General features: G+C 37.7%; 1 protein-coding gene and 1 long non-coding RNA gene across 4 annotated transcripts in view; both read right to left on the bottom strand.

Moving 5' to 3' along the window:
* RNF13 (ring finger protein 13) overlaps positions 1 to 12026 on the bottom strand; it is a 163586-nt gene extending 151560 nt beyond the window's left edge. Inside the window, exon 1 of one of the 2 annotated variants that reach the window (XM_029940060.1) lies at positions 11868 to 12026. The gene's annotated coding sequence lies outside the window, so the exon portion shown is untranslated. Of the gene's footprint in view, positions 1 to 11258; positions 11401 to 11867 lie in introns of those variants that run through there. The other variant, XM_029940059.1, reaches the window with a different exon arrangement.
* Positions 12027 to 13285: 1259 nt separating this feature from the next.
* LOC115292142 overlaps positions 13286 to 27606 on the bottom strand; it is a 53982-nt gene continuing 39661 nt past the window's right edge. For both annotated transcript variants that reach the window (XR_003908819.1, XR_003908818.1), the window contains one exon: positions 13286 to 13451. This is a non-coding gene — a long non-coding RNA (uncharacterized LOC115292142). The remainder of the gene's footprint in view (positions 13452 to 27606) is intronic.

Genomic DNA, 27606 nt, shown 5'->3' on the forward strand with positions numbered 1-27606 from the left:
TTTGTATACTATCTAACTGAAAGTTGAAGCTAACATTTCCCCTTTGTATTAAAACTCTTCATAACATGTTAATAGCTGTTTAATATTTCATTATATGGTTCAATCATGACTTTGTCTCATCATTCCCTAACTGTTCGATATTAAAATGAATCCAACTATTGCAATTACAAATAATTCTATGATAAATATAAATCTATTTACATATTTCTGATTATTTTCTTAGAATAAATTCCTAGGGGCGCCTGGGTGGCTCAGTCGGTTAAAGCCTCCAACTTCGGCTCAGGTCAGATCTCACGTTCGTGGGTTCGAGCCCCTCATCAGGCTCTGTGCTGACAGCTAGCTCAGAGCCTGGAGCCTGCTTCCGGTTCTGTGTCTCCCTCTCTCTCTGCCCCTCCCCCTCTCATGCTCTGTCTCTCTCTGTATCAAAAATAAATAAAACTATTAAAAAAAAAAAAGAATAAGTTCCTAGATGTGGAATCACTACACCAAAAACACATTTAAGACTTTATAGATATTGTCTACTGCCTTCTAGAAATAACGTTCCTATTTATACTTCCAAATAAACGTGAATTTCATCGCACCATCCTTTCCTCATCTTAGTTGAGGTTTGGTAAAGCTATATGATAAAAATAGCTAATGTTTATTGAATGCTTACTATATTTTTGGCTAAGTACTTAATATGCATCTTTTAAAAATCTTCACAATACTGTCAACAGATAGAGGTTAATTCTAATATCGTTACATAAAGAAATTAAGATCAAGATCATTATTTAGTACATAAAGTGCTTATAACAGGGCCTAACATACAGCAAGCACTTTGTAAGTATTTGCCCTTATTTTTAAGAAACATGCCCAATGACACTTCTCAAATAATAGAGCCAATATTCAAATACACAACTGTCTCTGTGGTATATATACACAATGGAGTACTACATGGCAATGAGAGGGAATGACATATGGCCCTTTGTAGGAAAGTGGATGGACCTTGAGGGTGTCATGCTGAGCGAAGTAAGCCAGGCAGAGAAGGACAGATACCATATGTTTGCACTCATAGGTCTAACAGGAAAATAGGAGAAACCTAATGGAGAACCAGGGGAAGCGGAGGAGGGAGACAGAGTTGGGAAGAGAGAGGGATGCAAAACTTGAGAGACTACTGAATGCTGAAAATGAACTGAGAGTTGAAGCGGGAGGGGGGAAAAGAGGTGGGGGTGATGGTGGAGGGCACTTATGGGGAAGAGCACTGGGTGTTGTATGGAAAATAATTTGACAATAAAATATTATGGAAAAAAAGTAAAAAAAACAAAAACAAAAAAAAAATACACATCTGTCTCATGAAATCCCAACCTTTCCAGACTGATTATTATATAAATGTGCATTTAATTACTTATGAGGTTGAATTTGTACATATAAAATTTTAAGACTAAATATTTGAAAGCTTGCAAGAAAAACCAAAAGGTAAACTGATATATATTAATGATAATCTGTATACTCAAGTCAGCTTCCATTTCAATCTTATTTTTATTACTCATGGATCTCTAAACCAGATTCAGTGATAAGTATGGTTTATCCCTAAGGCTTTCTCTGTAGCAGAATTAAGTCCCCTCCAAATGCTTAAAGAAAATAAAATGTTCTATCTTCTATTATAATGGCTGAGTATATGTAATATGATGCCAGGAATTCACTAGTAGAATCAGAAAATCATGAACACTATGCTGGAAGAATACTCCAAACTTCATATTTAGGATAATATCACATCATAAAACCAAAATTCTTTAGTGTTCCACTTTCCGATTTCTTATTTATCTACATGATCCCATTCATATAGTTAAAAAAAAGTAAAGGGCTATTAAAGGAAATAAATGTTACAAAAATCATTCGTGTCTCTATACAGCAGCAATGAATAATTAAAAAATGAAATTAAGAAACAATTCCATTTATAAAAGGTACCCAAAAGAATAAAACAGCCAAAAGTATATTTAATCAAAGAGGTAAAAGACTTGCACACTAAGAAGTATAAAACATTGCTGAACAAAATCAAAGGCCTAAATAATAGAAAGATACCCCATGAAGACTTAATATTAAGATGGCAATACTACCAAAAGAAATCAACAGATTCAGGGGCTCCTGGGTGGCATGGTCAGTTAAGTATCCAACTCTTGGTTTTGGCTCAGGTCAAGATCTCAGTTTGTGGGTTCGAGTCCCATGTCAGGCTCTGCACTGACAGTGTACAGCCCATTTGGGATTCTCTCTCTCCCTCTCAGTCTGCCCCTCCTTCACCTTGTGCTCTCTCCTTCTCAAAATAAATAAACTTAAAAGAAAGTCCACAGATTCAATACATTCCATGTCAAAATTCCAATATCCTTTCATGCAGAAATGGAAGTCAATCCTACAATTTATACAAAATTGCAAGAAGTCCCAAATAGTCAAAATAGTTTTGGAAATAAGAGAACAAAGCCATTAGGACTCACACATCCTTATTTCAAAGTCTTATTATAAAGCTATAGTAAACAAAACAGTGTGAAATAGGCCTAAGGACAGACATATCAACCAAAGGAATGGAATTAAGATCCAGAAACAAACCCATACATATGCCCAATTGATTTTTGACAAAGGTGCCATGACCATTCAAAAAGAAAACAATAGTCCCTTCAACAATACTGTACAACAGGATAGTCACACACAGAACAATGACGCTGTATACCAAACGCATAATATGTGAAAATTAACTCAAAATGGTTCAATGACCTAAATATGAGATAAAATGATAAAGCTCTTATAAGTAAACATAGGAGCAAGTCTTCATAACCTCAGATTCAGTAATGGAATATTAGCTAGGACATTAAAAGCAAGAGCAAGAAAAATAAATTGGGCTTCATCAAAATTAAAAAATTACATGCATCAAAGGACATTATTAGGAAATGAAAAGACAACCCACAGAATGGGAGAAAATATTTTAAATTATACCTTTTAGGGATCTAGAATCCAGGATATATAAAAACATTTACATATCAATAATAAAAAGACAAACAACTCAATTAAAATGTGGGCAAAGAACTTGAATAGACATTTCTCCAAAGAAGATACATATAAAGGGCCAACAAGAACATGAAAAGATGTTCAATGTCATTCACCATTAGGGAAATGCAAATCAAAACCATAGTGAGGGGCGCCTGGGTGGCTCAGTCAGTTAAGCATCTGACTTTGGCTCAGGTCATGATCTTGTGGTTTATGAGTTCAAGCCCCATGTCGGGCTCTGTGCTGATGGCTCAGGGCCTGGAACGTGCTTCAAATTCTGTGTCTCCCTCTCTCTCTGCCCCTCCCCTGCTCACGATCTGTCTCTCAAAAATAAATAAACATCAAAAAAAAAACAAAGCAAGATACCACTTCATACCCACAAGGATGGCAATAATATTAATTTTTAAATGGAAAATAACAAATGTTGGTGATAACATAAAAAATTGGAACCCTCACACGTTGCCAGTGAGTTGTAAAATAGTTGAGCCACTATGACAATTTGGAGAGTTCTCAACAAGTAAACATAAGATTACTATGTGACCCAACAATTTCACTCCTGGTATGCCCAAAAGAAATGAAAACTGGTACTCAAAACAAATCCTTATATATGTATGTTCACAGCAACAATATTCACAACAGCCAAAGGGCAGAAAGAAGTCAAGTGTCCATCAACAGATGAATGGATAGTGTGGTATATACATACATACATACATTACTTAGCTGTAAAAAGGAAAGTAGTGACATCCACAACAGTGTTGCTGCAACAGGGCAGACTTGAAAACAGTATGCTAAGAAAGGCCCAGACACAAAGGTCAAGCATTGTATGATTCCATTTCTAGGAGATTTCCATAATAAATAGATATCCAGTAAATCTAGTGAAATAGAAAGCATACTGGTGGCTGCCAGGGGTTGGGGAGAAGTAAATGGGGAGTAACTGCTTAATGGGTATAGGGTTTCATTTTGGAATGATAAAAATGTTTTGAACTAGACAGAAGTGGCAGTTGCACAACATTGTATGAAATGTCATTCAATTGTTCACTTTAAAATGGTTAGTTTTAGGTTATATGAATTTCACCTCAAAAAAATTTTTAAGCACTTAGTTTATAATAAATGTTGGAAAATGTGTAAATTACAAGCACAGTTCTTTTTTGAAAGTCGAACATGTAAAAATTACAAGTAATTAGGCAGATAAAGTACTCTTCAACATTTAATGTGGCGTTTAAAAAACAATTTTTAATGTTTATTTCTGAGATGGAGAGATAGAGTGCGAGCAGGGGAGGGGTAGAGAGAGAGGGAGACACAGAATCTGAAACAAGCTCCAGGCTCTGAGCTGTTAGCACAGAATCTGATGCGGGGCTCGAACCTATGTACTGTGAGATCATGACCTTAGCTGAAGTCAGACACTTAACTGACTGAGCCACGTGCACACCCCTTAATGAGGTATTTTATATCTAAGCAAAGTAAGAGTTCAATTCCTACTCTCTCTCTCATGACTTGATTTAGAAATATTTGGCCATCACAATGTGGTATTTCTCCCTAGAAACTCATTTCCTCTATAAAAGTTTAATTGAATATCTCAATTATTAGAAACTGAGCCTGAACTACAGTCACATTCATTCAAACATCAACAAATTTCTAACAAATTCTAAATCAAATTCTTATAACTAGCCAATTACTTCAATAAGTAGACTATCCCAAAATTTCAGTTGTCTTTTCAATTTATATTAATGTAGTTATGAACATTTAAATGTTTTAATGTTCAAATATTTCATAGTTACTGATATCCTAAAACCACAAAATTAACACTGTCCTCAGACTTTATTTCAGAGTTAAAAGACTGATTTCCTCAAGTAGGGCTATATCCCTGAAAAAAATCTATCTTTCTTGTGTACAATTCTCCTAAGGGGAATGGAAAGGTAGATCTACAAATGCCTAATCATGCAGTAAGTATGCATATAATCATACTTTCCTGCATAAAATGTGTTAAGAGGCTAAACAACTTTAATAACAAAGTTGAAAACTAAATTGTAGCTTAGCAGATAAAGTTTTCCATAACATCTCGAGTTTTGTCACTTGCCATTCATTCCTCCTCAGTTTTCCTGTCTTTCTTCCCTAAGCAGATGAACTTTCTCTTCTCACAGCCTCTCATTATGTAATGCCCATTCTCCACGCCACCACAATGTAACAAAACTAAATTGTTTATCACTCCCGTTATTCTCTAAACTGCTTGAAGTTAGGGATTATACCCTTTTCTGATTTGGATACTCAGCACCTAGCCCAAAATCAAAGGCTATCATAAAATTAAAGTATGAAAATATGAATAACTATTAAGACCCATTATTACAGCCTAAAATGATATGGTTTGTGACTATTCCAGAGGAGTGGGAGAGTGTAGTTCTAAAATACTGTGGCTTCTTTCTCCTAGATAATGGCAAAAAGGGAAACTATACATTAAGCTATGTTTGGCTTTACTTTTAAAAATTATAATGCAGTCTTATTAGTAACTAACATCAAATAGATAACATTAATTCTGTAGACATATTTTTTACTTGATTAATTACGAGTATAAATTTAGTCTGACCACCATCCAATGGAAGCTCAGGATCGGCTCTTTTATCTGCATTAGTAAAGTGAAACATTACTGCAATCGACATTTTTGTTAAGTCACAGAAATTCTTTTTGACTAAAAAATTCCAACATCATTTTGTAAATGAGGAAATGAACTGAGAGGTGCAGTTTTGTAGTCACCCAGCTAATTAGTGTGAAAGTTGGGTACACCCAGATTCCCTTAATGTTGATGCTTTCAGCTCTAATATAACCTTATTTCTATTTCAACCTCACAGACAAGCAGGGCAATGCAATTTACAGCATCCTTCATTTTTCCCAATCCTCAACCTAATGAGTACTTGAGTCCTTAGTACTTGATACATTTAACTGATTCCTTTATCATTAAGATTTGGTCCCTGCCTTAACACGATTCTTTCTCCCTAACATAAATGCCTAATGAATACCTACATTTGCTGAGTATAAATATATCAAAGTCATTCCATTGGGAAGATGAGGAAATGGGTAGACACACAAGAATAACAGTCCCTTCTTTCAAAGTGCTCCATCTATAATATTAGTTACAATTTGATATAGTACTCTTATTATCTTTTAAAAATTATGATTTTATAAATACACTGTATAAAAAAGATCTAATTACTTTCCATTATTAAAATATACCTTATTTCTCCCACTAGAGGATAAGGTCCATGAGAGCAAAGATTTGTCTCTTTGGTTCACTGATGTACTCTGAGTGCCTAGAGCAGGGCCTTTCATAAAAGGTACTTCAATATTTGTTGAGTGCATGAATGCTCTAAGTCTTAGGATCCAAAGAGTGGAACAGAAGTACTATTTCCAGTAGATGTAACAAAACATGTAAACCTTTCCTTACCCTAATGTGTGCGCCTGACCTCCAACTTTTTGATTGACCACCTACTTAGACTTTGCATTAAGCAGCCCTAAAATTAGTTCATAGATGAATAAACTATACTGTTTAATTTAACCTCATGCCCTACCCAACTGCATTAAACTCCGCTAAATATGCCAAGAAACCTGTAAGCCCTTCTACTACTCAGCCCTGAGCCCTTTTCAAGTATAAAAGGTCTCCAAATTTTTCCTTCTTTCCAGTAGCAGTTCAGCAGTTATCATCATCATCATTTTACAGAGTGAGGAACTGAAGCCAGAGAATGGTTAGCAGAGAGACTGGTTCATAGAATCTCTATTCTTCCTACCACATCATGCATCATGCATCTTCTCTTGTTATCCTTTGAGATTCTTCTCCCACATTCCTGGATATAAATACAATCTCTCTGGGTCCCCTCTTCCTTCCTGCCCCCATAATAAGCTCACAGGCTCTCTGACTGTAAAGGTCTTGCTATTAATTAATTCAAGGTAATAAAGAGAAGAGGACAAAAATAACAAATCTGGAGATGTTACAACAATTCAATGTTCAACATGTGTGTATAAATGCCTGGCACCATATAAAAATCACAGCATCTTTCAAGTTCTTACTGTGAGAATCCCAAGTTATCAATTTACTGATTCTCTTCTGAAATAATAAATATGAGCACTGCTAGGTTTCCAAAATTTTCCCTCTCTACTACCTTCCCTCCCAGTCTCCCAGAACACAAAATATATTACAAGGAAAAACAGTGGAGACATCTCTATCAAGTGAGAAATCTGCATTTCTAAGGACCTTCAGGAGTCACATCACTCCTATGAAATTCTGACCCACAGGAGCATGATTGCCTTAAACCATCTCCTCACGGTGTGAAAAATTGGGCTTTTCTCTTTTCATGGAATACACAGTGCTCCCGGCTCCCACTTTACATTTCCAAACATTTCAACAAATCCTCAGCATCAGCATTAAGATCCCTATCATAAATTCTCCTCCTAGGCGCACCTGTGTGTCTCAGTCGGTTAAGCATCTGACTCTTAATTTTGGCTCAGATCAAGACCTACAGTTTGTGAGATGGAGCCCTGCGTGAGTCCCGCTCCTGCTGGCAGCACACAGGGTGGAGCTTGCTAGAGATTCTCTCTGTCCTTCCCCTGCATGCACTCATTCTCATTCTCTCTCTCTCTCTCTCTCTCTCTCTCTCTCTCTCACTTAATTAATTAATTAATTAATTAATTCTCCAACATTACCTTCCACCAGAACTTGTTCTTCATCATAATATCTTTATTTTTTTTTTTAATAACGTCACTATCTTAGGCCCATCCTCAGGTCAGTTCCCAATGTTGATGTCAACATTCCTCAAATCTTTACCCTTCATTATAATCCCACATCAACTTTTCTTGCCTCAACTACTCTCATTAAACTCCAAGGTAGTCCCACCTCCAGGCTTAAGCTCCTTCACTGTAGTTCTCTTACAATTTCATACCCATAAAGAGGGCTTCTTCTCAACTAAGAATCGTGTACAAAATCTTTATCATGGCATTTAAATATCTCCATACTTTGTCTCGATCTACCTTTACCAGCCTGTGCCCTAAACATTCAACCTCAGCAAATGTTCTCTGCTTTCCTGCCTCTATTTGTTTGCTTGGGTATCATCCTTATGAGGAACTGTCTTTCTTCTCCCATCCTCCTCCAACTGCTAAGAACCTTTCAAATGATCACATCCTCAACATAAAAGCAAAAAGCCTGAGGCACATATCATTCTTCAACACATTCTGTCTAGTGCTTTACAAATTATCTTAATCCCCACACAAAAAAATGGGTTAATACTCTATTTTTGAGGAAGAAACTGAGGAAATGGAGGATCAAAGGAGCTTACCCAAGATCATCTAAACAAACAAGAATCCAAAATAACCCCATCATAGCATTTTGTATTTTTTTAATAAAATGTGGCACAAATGGACGACCTTGATAGTCAGGAGGCCTAGGTTCAAATTCCAGTTACTCCACTAGCAATCTGTTTGAACTCAGCAAGTTATGTACTTGTAAGGTCTTTATTTCCCCACCTATAAAAAGGGGATAATAGTACCACTTACCACATCAACAGCAGAATTATATGACATAATGCAAAGTGCTTAGAATTGTATTTGGCCCATAGTAAAAAAAAAAAAAAAAATCAATGTTAGCTATTATTCCTGTTGTTGTTATTTATAGGCTATAATATGTAAACTGACAATACAATTTATATATTCTTATTGTTCCCAAATCAACTTCTGGGTAAAAGCTTTATAAAGCTTAACAATATATTTTATATATGCTCAATAAATATTTGCACTATACAGGAATTTTTAAACAATGATTAACTGCCATGCTTTATTAAAAGAAATTTACTTGTCTATTAGTTCTGTTTCCTCTTCTGAGAAACTAACAATGATTACTTTCTTCCCTTTTTTAGGTCATATGAAACTACCATATGCAATGCCAGACTGTAGTAATATGTCAAATGATACAAAACATAGACTCATTTGTCTTCTGCTAAACATTACTAACTCCCAGGTTTTAAAATGTCCAAAATGACACTTTTTATTTAAACATCAACCATTTCTAGGTCATAGCAACATGAAACAAGTAAACCATGATACCTGACCAAACCATTTCATTTTATCTTTATGACAAGAACTATAAAACATAAAATGGTTTAGTTCAAAAGTATAAACTTATCATAATGCTAGTCCTCCCCTAACTTTGCTAAAATGAGTGCCTGAAATACTTCTGATAAGTATGTTACCCTGGAATGCAGAAAAATATCAAGAAAGGGTTTTGAATGCTATTAGTAGTCTAGACCCCTCCAAAATGCTTGAGACAAATAACTTTAAACAGGATAGATGAGAACTTACTCCAAACCCTTCAGTAACAAACCTCAAAAAACAAGATTATGTCCATTCGATTTACTATTACATATGGAGATATAACGCTGGCTGGCTTCAGATAATGACAAAGTAAAAAATACACATATTAATAAAACAGCTGTCATTCCTGACATGGAAATAACTGGGCTTCTACCCAAACGTTTCAAAAACAAAACAGGCAAACAAACAAACAAACAAAACAAACAAAAAAAAAACCCCAAAACTTTGAAGCTTACCTATGTAACAAATATTGGATTTCAACTAATTCTTACAATTCTTCCCTTACTCACAAATGTCACAGAATTAGCAAACGGCAGAGCTGAAGGCTGGACCCAGCGATATTTGGGATCCAATGTTTGCCACAATCCACAATGACAGGGTATACATTTGCATCACTCTCTTCATATACACATATATTTTTTAAAAACTGAAACAAAAGCTTCAAAATATTTAGTCTCACTCCATAGAATGTCCTCTGTAATTTTTTTCTTTCTAATGTTAATGTCAATGCACTAAGTTGACTCCAAAACCCATTAAGAAGTCCCCCTGGGCCCCAAACTACAACACTGCACTACACTTTAAAAAAATTTTTTTAATGTTTATTTTTAAGTCCACCCCAACCCCACCCCACCCTCCCGCACGCGTGAATGGGGGAGGGGCAGAAAGAGAGAGAGACCGTGAATCCCAAGCAGGAGGCTCTGGAATGTCAGCGCAAAAGCCCGATGTGTGGCACGGAACCTATCAACCATGAGATCATGACCTGGGCAGAAGTCAGATGCTCAAGGACTGGGTCGCCCAGGCGCCCCTGCACGACACCGTTTACCTCCCGTTTAAAATTATTTGTAACTGCTACCACAAGTCTAGTTTTATTTCTCTGAAAGGGAACTAATCTTCTCAACCCATTGAAAGCTGTCCTTAAAAAGATAAAACCCTTAAAAGCCCTTCCTTAAATCGTGAATTTCTCTACTACACAACCCTTTGGAGGCACACCCATCTTATTTATATTGTATCAAAAACTGCAGATGTTCTCCTCGGAGAACAACAGACCATTGTTGAAAGGAATGCGTTCGTTTTCACTGTTCCTGCAGCATCACTGAGGAACATTTCACACTCAAGCAAGTTTGGGGCAAAAGAAAACGAACCTGAGCAGCTGCCCACGGTGCTGAAACGGAGGATAAAACAATAATTTTGGAAACTGACTCCCCCCAGATGAGGACAAAATAGAGGAATTCACCAAAAACTAGCATAGAATACTCAGTGGCTGCCACTAAAGTTGCTTGAATGCTTCTGGGATAGCTTGGCTTTTGGTGTCTGCCCACTCCCTCACTGGGTCAGAGTTCTTTCATCAGTGCGGGTCAACTCCAGAAGTATCTCGGTAGAGCTGCTAGCTTTAAGAGAACAGGGACATGGAAACTGCCCCTGGTAGAGTTACGTCTCCCCTTCAACCAGAGCTTCCAGTGGGGGGTGGAGGGAGGTTACAAAGAAGGAAGGGGGGACGGCCCTCCTTTTTTCAAAGGCTGCATAGTCCCCGCAACTGAAGTCTAGCAATATCGCCCAGGGACTTTGCGGCAGGTGCTTGACCAAGAGAAGCGTTCGGGAATGTGAGGAGGCAAAGAGATAATACAACTTTATCTAAAAACCAACTCAAAGGGTGGGGGTGGGGGAGAGCGGGACTCTGTCCTCAGAGGGCAGAGAGGTTTGTCTGTTTTGTTTGTTTGTTTGTTTTTAATCTTTTGCAAAAAGCCTACTTCCTCCGCACCCTGCCTGGGGAGGAGCAGCAAAGACCACAGCAGCGGAACCGCCACGGAGGGCCGGCGAGGGGGTGTGTTCCCCCTGTCAAGTCCCAAAGGGGTCAATCCCCTGCCCCGCCGCCGCGAAGCCAGAGAGGCTCTTACCTGGAAGCCTGATCCCGCAAATGGGCTCGCCCACTCGTGTCGCTGCGGGAGAAGTCCCTACCCCGACTTCATGACTGAATATCCGCACCGACCCCCACAGCCGGAATCGGAGTGGAGACGACAACACCAAGGCTAAACGGAAGTCCCGCCTCGCGGGCCTCATTGGCCAGCACGCGAAGACGAAGAAAAGCCATTGGGTCGCAGAGCTGTTTGCTAAAGCCCTTCCCACTCTCGCACAGCGTCTCGCTGCCTGCTCCAGCTGGCAGGGAGAAAAGCCCAGTTCGTGGAGCGGTGTTCTGAGCCGCGTGATCGGTCTTCCCGGGAAGGGAAGGCGCGGGGGGGGGTTCTGCAGCGCAGCTGAAGGATCCGCTTTTTGGCAGGGGAAGGGGCAGACTGGCCGAGGGGATTGGCTGTGAAAGCCTACCACCCACCATTTGCCCCCAGGAGTGGAGGCTGTGGGGTCAACAGGGAACCACACGGAGCGGCCAGGGCCAGCCGGCTTGGTCCTCTCTGGCTTTGGGACTACGCAGCCCGAGACCCAGCTGGCGGGCTGCGCCTGGGCGGGGCTGGCTCTGGTACCGTCAAGTCTCTTCCCTGCACCACACTCACCCGACCGGCTGAAGGGGCGAGGATAAAACCTCATCCCCTCTGCAAGGAATCCAGGCTGAGATCCGGATGGATGGGATCAAGACCCACCAACGCCTTAGATAAGAGTCCGGGTCGCGTGGTTGGAGATGCGAGCAGCCTGAAGGCTGAAAGCGAGTACCCGGACGCCCGGCTCGGAGCTGTGCTGACGTCAGCACTCTGGGCCTGACACGCGCCATCCCCGGGACTCAGCAAAAGTCAAACCGTGTGATTAAGCCCTAGGTCAGCCTTTTAAAACCCGAGCCTCCTCGGGCAAGCCAAAAACCAAACAAAAAAAGCCCCTCCTACCGTCCTTCTGATTAACCTTCTGTCCCGAGTATTCCAACCTTAAACCAAGCTACTTTGAAATTTAAATTACCTGGATTGGAACATCCTCACTGATTAACCAGTTACCAACTAGCTACTTTAAAGAGGCAATGTGCTTAGGGCAAAGATTGCAAAAAGTCCTAAATTAGAATGCCAGGAAACCTAAATTCTGATCCTGCTTCTGCTTCAAAGGTCCCTTTGAAAATCTATTACGGGCTTCACATTCTTCAGCCTTATATTTTAAACAAAGGAGGGACTAAAGGGAGTTATTACGAAAAAAAAACAACAAAACAAAAACACCCACCTGTAGACCACCGATGTAAGTTGTAACCTTGATTGCCCTCATTATACCTGTATTGCTGGGACCTAGGAGTGGGAGGAAACCTTTCGCTATTGTGTATGCATTTTGAATTTTTGAACCTTGTGAATATTATGTACTCAAATAAAAGTTAAACACAAAAATTTTTTTAAATAAAATTCAATAAAGGCCATCAAAGGTACTTTGCTTTCTTATGTATCTTATGGCTATATATTCTATATATTCTTCAATTTTCATCAGTTATGAAGACATTCAATACTTAATACATGGATCTGCCTTTAAGAAAGTCATAAATAAAAGGGGACCTGGGTGGCTCAGTTGGTTCAATGTCTGACTTCAGCTCAGGTCATAATCACACTGGTTTATGGGTTCAGACCACGGACTGGACAGAGCCTGGAGCCTGCTTCTGATTCTGTATCTCCCTCTGGCCCTCTCCTACTTGTGCTGTCCCTCAGAAATGAATAAACATTCAAAAAATCATTTTTAAAGAAAGTCATAAATAAAAATCAGAATTAGGAGAGAAAGGGTTAGGAGACCAAATAGAAAATCAAAATGGCAAATATTACATAAAGGCTAATATAATAACTGTAAACATAGTTACAATATTTCTATAAGCATTTTATTAAATTATTTCGAATTGGTTTTATGTTAAATCAGATCTCTTGAATGACATACAAAAAAGCAAAAAATAATACTGTTCACTTTTTACAAGTTAAAAAAATAGCTTTCTTTATTCCTTAAATAAAAGCACCTTGAGTACAGAACATTTTAATCTGACTTTATTCTCCTCTTCAGATCACAATGGGTATAGTTCTTTTAGTTATGAGCAAGGTAACGTGCGGGCTGTGCTGCATTTATGCAGAATTGTGCAGTTGTTCTCTGCCGAAGCAGCTTTTCTCCCCACGGTGCTGAATGAAGATAAACTGGAAAAAAAAATAGATTGGGGGAATGTACCAATTTTTTTAAGTAGGTTAGACAGCAAGATTGATAAATATCTTAGTTATAGTTTTCAAGAACATGAAGGGTTAATATGTCACATGATACTAATAGTTACTAATTATCTTCTTACAAAAACAAATAAGAGAAAATTAGCTTTTAGGGCTTTGTATCTCACAGTTTTGTTTTGTTGGTTTGTTTTTTTTTTTTTACATCGTCCTAAAAGTAGAAACAGCATGTGAAATTGTAGCATTTCCTACCTCCAAAATATTATAAGACCACAACAGCTAAAAAGACAAGATACCCAAATACCTAATTGTCTAAAATGGCTTGAAGTAGTCCTCCCTAAACAGTGAACAAAATGCAGGCAGAATCTGTAAGTGCTGAGATCAACTGGAAACATTAAAATGACTCTAACCTTATTATATTTAGAGTCGGAAAACAAATGGTAATTTTAGAATCAGATTAAAACCTATTTTCATTTTGAAAAGAAAATAAAGTTATTACTGTGATAAGGAATAGAATCCAAAATTAGTTAAGTAATTAAATTTTTAAAAAAGGAATAGAATCCATTAAAAATCCATAGAAGTTCATATATCAAGAATAGGAACATTTGAAAAAGTACCAAACATAACTAAAACTTTTCTAGGGATTTTTGGGCCAATGCTTAGAAAAGACTCCTGGGGCACCTGGGTGGCTTAGCCAGTTAAGCGGCCAACTTCAGCTCAGGTCATGATCTCGCGGTTCATGGGTTCGAGCCCCGCGTCTGGCTCTATGCTGACCGCTAACTCAGAGCCTGGAGCCTGTCTTCAGATCCTGTGTCTCCCTCTTTCTCTGACCCTCCCCTGCTCATGCTGTCTCTCTCTCTCAAAAATAAATAAAAACATTAAAGAAAATTAAAAAAAAAAGAAAAGACTCCCAATTCTTTACCAGATTCCAAACTAATGAATAAGTTCATCTTGCAAAATATATAGTGAAAAGTTCAGAACACGAAAAGACAGGTATCAGTCAGAAAGGTTTTTAACTCTATTTCATTTTCAAGGAAATTGAAAAAGGTCAGACCCCCCCCCCCAAAAAAAGTCTGTTTTAAGTTAAATGCCTTATAAACGATCTGGTCATTAGTTTCCCTTGGGCTGAGTTGCCTCTCTCTCTCTCTCTCTCTCTCTCTCTCTCTCTCTCTCTCTCTGTCTTTAAGATGTATGACATACAATTTCAACTTTTCTTATTTGGGGCACTGAGAAGCAGTCTTCCTCTATTTGCTAACAAAGTTACTACAAAATAAGCAAACAAAAATTTATGTGACATGTTATATAAAGATGTAAGAACTCAGGAGTGTGCTTTGAGACAGTCATTTGGGAAAAGATTTGGCACTATCTGGAGAGGCTGAAAGAGAACAGTTTCTATGACACAGCAAGTCCAACCCAGGGAATACACCCTAAAGAAACACACACACTTGCGCCCACACGAAACACAAAATAAATTCACATGCAGATATGTTGTAGGAAATTTAAAGAAGATAAAAGAAAAACAGAAGTTCTGAAATAACAACAACAACAAAGGGAATGGCAGCTGACTTTCTCAATGGCAACAACAACAAAAAACTAGAAGTCAATGAAATATCTTCAAATACTGAAATAAAATAATTACAATTGTCCACCTAGAATTGTATGCTGAGTTAAGCCATCATTTAAATGTGAGGGCAAAGTAAAGGCATTTTCAGAGAAAAAAACAGCATTTACTTCTAAGAGACTTTTACTGAAAGAACTTTTAAACGATGTCTTCGAGAAGTCAAAAATCAAACCCAAATAGAAGGGGTAAGATGCAAGAATATATGGAAAGCCAAGAAATGGAGTATAGTTTTCAAGCCAGTAGATGTCAAAAAGGGAATGAAGCATACATAATTACTCCACTGGCAGGGAAAGGAGCATATTGTAGTTATTATGAAAATAGACAATACAACACGAGGTACAAGAAATACATTAATCACCCTGTGAAAGAGGTAAATGAGGCAGGGAGGCAGCACCCGGATGGCTCAGTTGGCTAAGTGTCTGACTCTTGGTTGCGGCTCAGGTCACAGTCTTGAGGTTCCTAGGTCTCAGTCCATAGTCTCGAGATTCGTGGGCTTGAGACCCGAATGGGGCTCCACTCTGATGGTGCGGAACCTTCTTGGAAATTCTCTCTTTCCCTCTCTCTATGCCCCTCCCCCTATCACTTTCTCTGCCTCTCAAAATAAATAATAAACTTCAAAAAAATTTTTAAAAAGAGGTAAATGGGACAAACTTGTCAGTTAAAAGACAGGCTGTCAGCTATATTCTCTTTTAACAAGACAGAATAGCTAAAACTTAAAGGACACCAACACGTTGATAGCAAAAGGAAGGGGAAGATATGCAAAGCAATTAACAAGCAAAAGAAAGCTGGTATAGCTGTATTGCTGTCAAGAGGCGAAAACAGACCTAAAGTCAAATGCATTATTATTAGGATGAATAGAACTATTTAATAATAAGGATAAAAAGAAAAATTTGCAAAGAAGTTATTATCATTATGAACCAATATGCATCTAGAAACATACCTCAAAATATTTAAAGCAAGAATTGACAAGCTTAGAAGGAAGAGTTGGCAAATCTATAATCACAATAGAATTTTATATACCATTTTAAGTAAATGATGAATATTTAGACAACATGTGCAACATATACAGAGCCTGTAAATGTTCTTTTCAAGCACACATGGAATCTTTCCCAAAATGGCAACAAACTTACTGTAATGCAAATATAAACAAACATCAAAGAATCAGTGGCCTATAACCCATGTTTTATGATCAGAATATATTAGGTTCCAACTATAGACAGAGTTGGTAATTTTTCAAACCTTAAGAGAATATTATAAAGAACTTTGGAATAATATGAAAAAATATCAAATGGACAATTTCCTAGAAAAAAGCTTTAACTTCCCAAATACACGAGATGTTGAAAACCAAAGAAAACTAAGAAAATTGAAACTGTTCAAAAGGGGCACCTGGGTGGCTCAGTCAGTTAAGCCTCTGACTTCGGCTCAGGTCAGATCTCACGTTCGTGGGTTCGAGCCCCAAGTCAGGCTCTGTGCTGACACCTAGCTCAGAGCCTGGAGCCTGCTTCCAGTTCTGTGTCTCCTTCTCTCTCTGCCCCTCCCCCTCTCATGCTCTGTCTCTCTCTGTATCAAAAATAAATTTAAAAAACATTTAAAAAGTTAAAAAAAAGAAACTTAAAAAATCTGCAGCCCTCTCCCATAAAAATTAACTCCAGAATGATTTAAAGATGAGTTTATCATACCTTCAAAAAATAGGTAATAAAATTTTCACATACTGTTTCATAGAAACAAAGGGAAAGCTATTAAATTAATTCCATCAGGATAATATAACTTTGATATTAAAACTGAACATAGTCCAAGAAAGAAAAATAATAGGCCAATCTCACTTTGAATTAATATGCAAAAATACCAAATAAAACAGTGGTAAACTAAACTAGCAAAGCTGTGAAACAAACAAACAGGGACACCTGGGCAGCTCAGTTGGTTAAACATCCAACTTTGGCTTGGGTATGATCTCATGGATTGTGGGTTCGAGCCCTGCGTCAGGGTCTGTGTTGAACGCTTGCTCAGAGCCTGGAGCCTACTTCAGATTCTGTGTCTCCTTCTCTTTCTACCCCTACCCCACTCATGCTCTGTCTCACTCTATCTCTCCAAAATAAATAAATGTGTTTTTAAAAATTAAAAAATAAATAAAACAAAAAACTATGACAAAATAGTATTTATTCCTGGAGATAACATTATAAAATTTATTAACAAGACTCACCACATTAATATATTAAAAGTAAAAAGCTACAAGATTATCTTAGCATCTGCAGGAAAAAACATCTGAGAATTAAAGGAGGGACCCATATTGTACAAGACCGTCAAAGAAACCTCTCTAAAAAGGCCATATGAGATGAGATGAAAACCACAGGAGTCAACTCTGGTCAATGTAGGTTAAAATAGGCAATTTATTTAAGGATATGGGGATACTCACAGGATTAAAAGGATGCCTGAAGTATGCTCTTGTAAAGATCAATAACCAGTAGCTCTAATTGTCCCAGGGAATTAACATTCTCATCCTGGCAGTACTACTCCAGCCATTTTCATCACCCTGCTTTCAGTTCAAATCCCAGGAAAGAAGTTTTCCACTGGCTTACCTTATGACACAGGCTCATCCCTGGATCAGGGTGTCCCATCAGATCATACGCCAAAAGAGAAAAGTAAGTAATTGGGATGATATTATCAAAATAAAATAAAATAAATGCAGAGTAACAGCACCCAGAAAGATTTGAACAGCATGTTCAAAGGTCCTGAGGCTGGAACAAGTGCAGCACATTTCTGGCTAAAGGAAACCAGTGGAGCTGGAATATAGTAAGGGAGAGGAAGAGTGGTAGGAGACCAGGTTGCAGTTGGGCATCACTGTTCAAGGTACGGCCCTTGACTGGCCAAATCAGACTCATCTGGGAGTTTGTTAGAAATTCATATTCTCAGCGAATTCTCCAAGTGATTCTTAAACATGCTTAAATTTGAAAGTCACTGATAAGAAGGTTTGCAGACCATAGTAAAAGTTCCAGTTCTATCCTGAGGGCAATTAGGAATCTCAAGCAGAGAACCACCCTGGCAATTATGTAGGAAAAAGATTGAAGAAAGACATAAGTGAAAACAAGGAAACCAGTTAGGAGATTGTTGCAATAATCCAAGAAGAAATTAACAGCCAGGATCAAAGTGATAGCAGTAGAGACAAAAAGAAATGGTTGGAAGGAAGATATATTTTGGAGTTCCAATTATGAAGATTCGCTGAGGGATGTGAAGGACAGAGGTTTTTAGATTGAGCAACTGGGTCAATGGTGGTACCATTTATGACTTAGAGAAACCCAAGCTGATGAAGGAAAATAAAAATTTGGGGAGCAAAAAGCACAAGTTTGCTTTTGTACATGTTAAGATTATGATATCCAAATGGAGATGTCCAGGAGGCATCTGAATAAAAGTAAGGGTGCTACAACAGGATAGAAATTCAGAAAACTTAGTTGTAAAAGTAGCATTAAATACATGAGAATGTACAAGATCATTTATATAAAGCAGCATTTTAATAAAACTACTAAACTAAGTAAGACACATTTAGCACTAGCCTTTAGCATAAGTCGAGCAGTTGGTCACCTACAGATTATGTTTTGAGTATGCTTGGTTTTGGCCCCCAACTTTCCCTACCTGGAACCCTTACGATGGTATCTTAAATTTCTACAATAATTATTTTCTTTGGGTTCAAAAAGATTTAACTATCATCCAATGATACCTCATATTTGATAAGTTCTCTCCCTCCATAGTTTCTTGCAAATTGCAAGATCAAATACATTTTTCTGGCCGAGAAGGAAAAGTCCACAGAATAGGAAGCACTGGACAGAAAAGATGAGGATACAGGGGATCTGAGATGGTACTGTCCTAATCTGTGGGGCTTTGATGGAAATGTTAAGTGTTCCTACAATTTAGACACTACAGGCAACAAGCATGTGCTAGCAGAAGGCAAGGGACAGGATAATGTGTTTGATTTTACACAAAAGGGCAGTGGTTAAAGTTAGAATTAATTTAAAAGTTCTGTATTGATATAAAACATTCTAACAAACTAAGTGGTACTTAATTAGCCTACTGTTTGTTCTGTTTCAGTTATGTTGACAATAAACTGTGTTTTAGAACTATTTCTCCCAATGCTGCTTATTTTCCTAATAGTAGCTTTCTTTTCTATTCACTGCTTATTTCCTGTATCAAGCATGAATTTATGCCAGCTATTAAGTGCACAATCTTATTTCCTTGAAAGGGACTTTGCATCTGGTAACTAGCTCTATTGTCTGGAAATTCTCCTGGATTCTATCCTGATTATAGTTAAGTCTTACCAGTCTTTGCAATTTAATAAAATGCATCTGCTCCTAGCTTGTTCATTTCCCAAACTAAAGAGTGGGAGAACTGCTTACTCTTGCCATGTGTTCAATCAAATGATCCAATTAAAGCACTAGGTATGTTAGATAAATAATAATAACCAAACACAGTAAAACCTTGGATTGTGAGTAACTTGTTCCGTGAGTGTTCTGCAAGACGAGCAAGCATTTCTAATTCATTTTAATTTTAGATAAATGAGTGATGTCTTGCAATACAAGTAGTACATAATGCCAATGTCACATGGTCACAGCTGAGCCAATGGTTCTTCTCTCTCCCCTCCACACCCTCACTGCAGGATTGTGTGTAATCATCTCCCATGATCAGATGTTCAGACCTCAGAGTTTGGCAGAAATCAGTGATTTTTCAGAAGGTTGGAAGGTACTCCCACAACTGGCACTAGGTATTTTTTATCGCTTAAAGCACCTATGGACAGTTCTTTGCTTTTCTATACAAGAGTAAATTTAGGAAGGCTTTGCTTCATTCTAGGTCAGGCTGCCTGCTGATAGACCCTTTCCTCTGCTCCCTTATTGCCAGTTACATTGAATACAGTATATGACAAGAGTTTATTAATACTGCATATACAATGGCCCCCATGCAGCAAAAAATTCCATTGAGCTAAAAGAGAGCAGTGACTCCATTAATGATAGTGAAAGTCATCCTAGGGCCACCTGGGTGGCTCGGTCAGTTAAGCTTCTGCTTTGGGCTCAGGTTTAATCTCATAGTTTATAGGTTCAAGCCCTGTGTGCTGACAGCTTGGAGCCTAGAACCTGCTTTGGGTTTCATATCTCTTCCTCTCTCTGCCCCTCCCCTGCCCATGCTCTGTCTTTCATAAATAAATAAATGTTAAAAAAATTTTTAATAAATGAAAAGAAAGTGGCCCTACACAGTAACCCTCCTTTCTCTTGTCTCCCTCACACCAGTCACTTTTCAAAGGTAAGTACAGATTAATTTGTTTATTTTTCTTTATATTTTGTATTTTCTTCATTATTTTGTATTATAATATTGTAAACATTTTATATGAATATTTTTGAGTTGTGGAATGAATCATCTGAGTTTCCATTATATCTTATGAGGAAATTCACTTTGATATACAAGTGCTTTGGATTAAAGTATATTTCCAGAACAAATTATGTTCACAATCCAAGGTTTTACTGTAATGTAAAAAAGATATATACCATATGAGAATTGGTAGAATTGATTGCTTTTCTTAGCCTTTCCTTCTTTTACTTAGTCTTTCTTCTCTGTTACTTTATAATGATTTCACTTTTTATTCATTGGTCTCTTCATGTTCAGTGCTAAGTAAAATACTTAATTAGGCAAATTTATTCTCAAGACTTTACAATCATTCCTTCCAATGTTGCTATTTCCCATATCTAGCTCTTAATTCCCAGGTGACTGGTGCTCTCAAAATATTCTCAGATGGAGGTGCCTGGGTGGCTCAGTTGGTTAAGTGGCCAACTTCGGCTCAGGTCACGATCTCACAGTTTGTGGGTTCGAGCCCCATGTCAGGCACTGTGCTGACAGCTAACTCAGAGCCTGGAGCCTGCTTCGGATTCTGTGTCTCCCCCTCTATCTTCCCCTCCCCTAGTCGTGCTCTCTCTCTCTCTCTCTCAAAAATAAACATTAAAAAAAATATTCTCAGACTTTTCCTTGTTCCCCTGTGCCCCTAAATAATAACAATAAGAGCTGCAGCAGCAGCAACACTGTACTAAGTTTTTTATACATTATTTGATTAATCCTCATGACAACCTTAGATCCTACTAATGTGCTTATTTTTACAGATCGGGAAACTATGGTTCAAAGAAGTTAAAGAACTCATCTAAACTCATGAAGCTAGTGAGAAATGGAATAGACCTCTCGGGCTCTGGAACTGGGCTTTGAATGCGAGTCCATACATGTCAGAGCCTGAGTTCTGAACTGAAATGATAAACAATAAGTAGCCAGCATAACATGAGAGAGAGGGCTCCCGGCTGGACCCAGGTAACTCTCCTGGGTGATCTTGGGCAACTAATGCAGCCTCTTGTTCCTCAATTGGATCATATTCTGTCTCTGCATAAAGTACACCTTCTTTGAGCCTGTCCTTCATTCTCCAACACCTGAAATCTACCTGTCTTAGATCTCCAAGCTGTTTCCAGCTGTTGTTTAGAAAACGTTTAAATAAATTAATACAAGAGTATTAGCCTTCCTAAAGGCATATATTTTGTTAGCTTCCAAAACTACCATACCTTAAATGAACATGAAATTTTAGATACTATAATGAATGAGAGGAAAAACTTGGCAGGAGAAATCTCCCTAGTGTCCTTCAACTGGGATGTCATGTAAACCGAAGGTTCTCAAACTGTATTGTATGTAAGAACACCTAAGAGTTTGTGGAAACGCAGATTCTGATTCAGTAGGTCTGTGGTGGAGCCAAAGATTCTAAAGTTCCAGCAAGTACCAGGTGATGCTAGTGATCCCCAGACCAAACTTCTAAAGCCTCCATTCCTTTTACAGGTTGAGTCCATCTTCTTTATCGTTTCTTTTCATGTTTTACTTTGTTAAATAGCAAATTCAAGAAACTGTAAAATCTGATTTTTAGTTCCCTCTTTGGTTGACCCAGGAGGGTATCCGTTACTTTCTTGCAAACTCTGATGTGCACTTACAAAGATGTATTAAATTTAACTCAATACATCTAAGTGTTTTACGATTGCCTAAATCTACGTGATTGCTTTTCCAGTTAAGATTAAAATAATAATGATACTTTTAAAAACCTGGGGCATCCGGGTGGATCAGTCAGTTGAGTTTCAGACTCGATCTCAGTTCAGGTCTTGCTCTTATAGAAAAACAAAAATGAACTAATACTATACCTTGTATGAATCAGAAATAACATGAAGATAAGAAGAATATAAAGAATTAAGTCTACTTTCTTTTTTCAAACTTGTCTTTTTTTCTCAAAAAACTGGTCTATTGTACATAAAGTCCAATCTAGAACTACAACAAATGCTTTCTATGAAAAGCTTTTCTGATTACCAAGAGCTCCTCAGAAGAGGGAGTCAACACAGTAAATCATCGTGCCAAATTCATATCCAAAGTAGAGACTACGAGTTCTTAAACTTTTGGTAGGTTGAGAAATGTGAAGCAAGCTTTGTGGTCAAAATAAGCTTGCATCTTTTCATTTGCTAAAAAAATAAATTTTTAATACACATAATTTCTAAAAATGTATGAATTTTAGGGGCACCTCGGTGTCTCAGTCAGTTAAGCATCTGTCTTCAGCTCAGATTATGATCTTGAGGTTCATGGGTTTGAGCCCTGTGTTGGGCTCTGTGCTGACAGCTCAGAGCCTGGAGCCTGCTTGGGATTCTGTGTCTCCCTCTCTCTCTGCCCCTCCTTTTCTCGCATCTGCCTCTCAAAAAATGAATAAACGTTAAAAAAAAAAACTTGTTTTAATTCATGAATTTTATTTTTTTAATGTTTTATTTATTTTTTATACAGAGAGAGACAGAGCATGAGAGGGGAAGGGGCAGGAGAGAAGGAGTTACAGAACCAGAAGCAGGCTTCAGGCTCTGAGCTGTCAGCACATAATGCGAAGGGGGGCTCGAACCCACGAACACAAGATCTGACCTGAGCTGAAGTCGGAGGCTTAGCCAACTGAGCCATCCAGGTGCCCCTAATTTGTGAATTTTAAACTGAAGGTGCGTCACTCTACTTTTATTACTCTACAAATAAAAATGCTTAAAATAGCAACCATATCTCAAAAGATTGTTTTGTTTATATATTTTATCATTCTCAAGAAAATTAAGGAATGCAAGATTGAAATCACTATTTTGAAGAATTATTTTTAATGGGAGTTTAAAGTATTATTTTCCTCTGATTTTCTTTATACTTAATTGGGAAGCACCTGGCTCAAACTCTCCTTCTTTTTACAATTACTTTTTTTAAGTTTATTTTTATTTATTTTGAGAGATAGAGAGCAAGCAGGGGAGGGGCAGAGAAAGAGGGAAAGAGAAAATCCAAGCAGACTCCACACGGTCAGCACAGAGCTAGATGTGGGGCTTGAATTCATGAACCGCGAGATCATGACCTGAGCTGAAATCAAGAGTCTGTTGCTCAACCGACTGAGACACCCAGGCGCTCCTACACTTACTTTTTAAGAAATCTTCAAAGAGCTTCTAGTTCCTTGCTATTTAGAGTATGGTCCAGGGAGTTTGTTAGAACTGAAACCTTAAGCTCCACTTCAGAATTATTCTGTTAGATAGAATCTGCATATTAAAAGAGTCATCAGGTGATTCAATGGTGTATTTATGGTTTCTTAGATGAAAAGAACAGAACTCAGTGACAAAACTTTAAAGTTACACACATAAAAGCATAACTATATGTTAAAAATGAATGCTGCAATGAGACACCACCTCACACTAGTCAGAATGGCTAGTATCAAAAAGGCAGGCAGTAACAAGTGTTGGTAAGGATACGGAGGAAAGGGAACCCTATGCGCTGTTGGCTGATACTAAATTGGTGCAGCTACTGTGGAAAACACTACAGAGGGGCCTCAAAAAATTAAAAATAGAATTACCATTTGATCCAGCAGTTCCACTACTAGGTATTTACCCAAAGAAAACGAAAACACTAATTCAAAGATATATGCATCACTATGTTCACTGCAGCATTATTTAAAATAACCAAATATGGAAATAACCCATGTCCATCGACAGATGAATGGATAAAGAAGATGTGGTATACATATAGGGTATGGTGTATATGTGTGTGTGTACACACAGACACATACATACAATGAAATACTATTCAGCCATAGAAAAGAATGAAATCTTGACATTTGTGAATATGGAAGGAACTAGAGGGTATTACAATAAGTGAAATCAGACAAAGAAAAACAAATACCATGTGATTTCATTTATATATGGAATCAAAAAACAAAACAAAACAAATGAACAAACAAACCACACAGACTCAAATACAGAGAACAAACTGATATTGCCAGAAGGGAGGAGAAATAGGTAAAGGGGATTAAGTGATACAAACTTCCAATTATAAAATAAGTAAGTCCCAGAGATGAAAATTATAGCATAAGAAATATACTCAATAATATTGTAATAACGTTGTATGGCGACAGGTGGTGACTACCCATCACAGTGAGTAATGTATAGACTTGTCAAATCACTATGTTGTACACCTGAAACTAATATGATATTGTATGTCAACTAACCTTCAATTAAAAAAATAGCTGTCATCAATTCTCTCAACACATCAGCATTGAGCATTTTTCATGCCAAATCATATATTCTCAAGGTAATTACTATTGTAAAGGACCACCAATCATTCAGTCTTTATAATGCCATTTACTACGTGACATAAAGTTCTATTTCTTGCTGTTTTGCATATATCATATAACATGTATGACATGTATCAATGTATCATAAATCAGAAAATATTTTAAAATCAATTTAAACATGTCATTATTCAGGTGCACCTGGGAGGCTCATTCGGTTAAGTGTCTGACTCTTGGTTTTGGCTCAGATAATGATCTCACAGTTTGTGGGCTGGCAGCGTGGGGCCTGCTTGGGAGTCTCTGTCTCTCCCTCTCTCTGCCCCTTCCCTGCTTGCTCGCTCTTTCTCAAAATAAATAAATAAACATGTAATTATTTCCAGAGTTTTTAAAAGGAACCTAAAGTAAGGGGTTAAGCTGTAATAGGGAGAATGGCATGACTCTAAGTACAGAAATAAGAATCAAGTAACTGATTTCCATCTATGAAATATATGAGAGATCAGAGGACTAAAATATTAGTCACTGATTGTGACATAGTTGTTTCTTTTTTTAGCTTGGTACAGATCCTGTAACATTACTTTTTTTCTTGCTCTTTGTCCCAAGGTATTTACTTGCTTTTGCTGTATTTAACCTAATTCTTTCCTACCATTATTCCTACTGATTAAGCTTTCCTATTTCCCCAAATTTGTCTTTACTTTCTCCATGCTTATCCCTTCTATCTGACCATGTTCTTTAAACAAAGTTTATTTATTCATTGTTCATTAATTATTGTCTTTGTCCTTCCCCACTATTCATTACCTACCCTTAACCTTTCCTCCTCTCCAAACACACATACTCAATTCACATTAAACTGGAAACTCTGGACGTGCCTGAGTGGCTCAGTTGGTTAAGCATCTGACTCTTGATTTGGGCTCAGATCATGATCTCATGGTTTGTGGGTTCAAACCCCATGTTGAGCTCTGCACTGATAGTGTGGAGCCTGCCTGGGATCCTCTTCCTCTCACTCTGCTCCTCCCCCCACCCTCAAAATAAATAAATAACCTTATAAAAAAAAAACAAACCCTGGAAGCTCCATGTCTTACTCCCTGCAATGAGCCCTCCCAGAACAACGCCTGATACATAGCAAAGGCTCAGTGTAAATGTACTCAATGAGCAGTATATCATCTTCATGTCAAACCTAATGTCTCTCCACTTCTATACCATCTCTTATCATACTTTATCCTATAATACAGTTCCTGGTCCAGGTTTGTTGGACAACTACCATTTTCCATATTCATGGAAAATTCCTTAAGTTCACATTCATCACCAAATCTCCCAGAGACCTAGCATATTCTATTACATGTAGAAAGCACCTTGTAGGCTAACTAAATTAATTAAAAAGTCCTAGGGGAAAAAAACTCCAAAAGGCCTCTAGAGGCTAAAGCAAGTTATTCCCCAATACAACTAAGAAAAATTTCAAGTCTGTTTTTCATCATTTCAAGCTGTCCTTAGGTTGCTAGGAGAGTTTCAAGTCCACTTATCATTTCACTATTACAAGGTAACCTTTAATGATATCAGTCTACAATAACAAACTTGTTTATTCACACTGCAAGGCACTGGCCACTGGGGATACAAAGGTGATTAAGATACTGCCCCTCCATGAAAAAGCTCACAGTCTAATGGGAAAGGCTGACACTGACATTACTATAAACAAAATACAGAATTCAGGGTTCAATAGTTTAAAAATATATGATGCAGGGTGGCCTGGATGGCTCAGTTAAGCATCCAACTCTTGATTTCAGCTCAGGTCATGATCTCATGGTTCATGAGTTCAAGCCTTATGTTGGGCTCTGTGCTATCAGTGTGGAGTTTCCTTGGGATTCTCTTTCTCTTCCTCTCTCTGTACCTCTGCCTTGTGCTCTCACAGGCTTGCTCTCTCTCTCTCTCTCTCTCTCAAAATAAATAAACTTTTTAAATTTTTTTGAAAATTTATGATGCAGTGAGGGAATAGGCAGAGAGGTCAACTTTTCTGGGGAGATCAAGAAGACCTCTTGAAAGGACTGAGTTGGGTTTTGTTTGGTTTGGTTTTCCATTTTAGTGTATTTTACCTAATTTAATTTGACTAGTAAATGCATTCACATGGTTCAAAACTTGAATGATATAAAAAGATAATACAAACACAACAACAAATGCTGGTGAAGATGTGGAGCAATAGGAACTCTCATGCATTGTTGGTAGGAAAGCAAAATGCTACAGCTACCCTAAAAGACAAGTTGGTGGTTTCTTACAAAACTAAACACTCTCTTACCATACCATCCAGCAATCACCATCCAGGATATTTACCCAAATAAATTGAAAACTTGCATCCATGCAAAAACTTTCACATAGATGTTTATAGAAACTTTCTTCATAATTGCCAAAACTTGGAAGTAGCCAAGACATCCTTCAGTAAGTGAATGGATAAACTGTGGTACATCCAACAACAAAATACTATTCCACGCTAAAAAGAAAAGAGCTATCAAGTCATGAAAAGAACAGAAGAACCTTAAATGCATATTACTAAGTGAAAAAAGTATATCTGAAAAGGATGCATATTGCATGATTCCAACTATATAACATTCTGGAAAATGGAAAACCCAAGGAGACAGTAAAAAGTAAGCAGTTATCAGGGGTTAAGGGAGAAAAGGAGATAAATAACCAGGCAATAAAATTATTCTGTATGATGTTATGCTGATGGATACCTGTCATTATACATTTGTCAAAACCCATAAAATGTACAAGACCAAGAGTGTACTAATGTCAAGTATGGATTTTGGGTAACGAGGATATGTCAGTGTAGATTCATCAGTTCTAACAAATGTACCATTCAGTTTGGGATTTTGACGTGGGAGGCTGTAATGTGTGGGAGCAGGAGGTATAAGAGT

Source organism: Suricata suricatta, chromosome 5, assembly GCF_006229205.1.
Source record: "Suricata suricatta isolate VVHF042 chromosome 5, meerkat_22Aug2017_6uvM2_HiC, whole genome shotgun sequence".
Lineage (NCBI taxonomy): Eukaryota > Metazoa > Chordata > Mammalia > Carnivora > Herpestidae > Suricata > Suricata suricatta.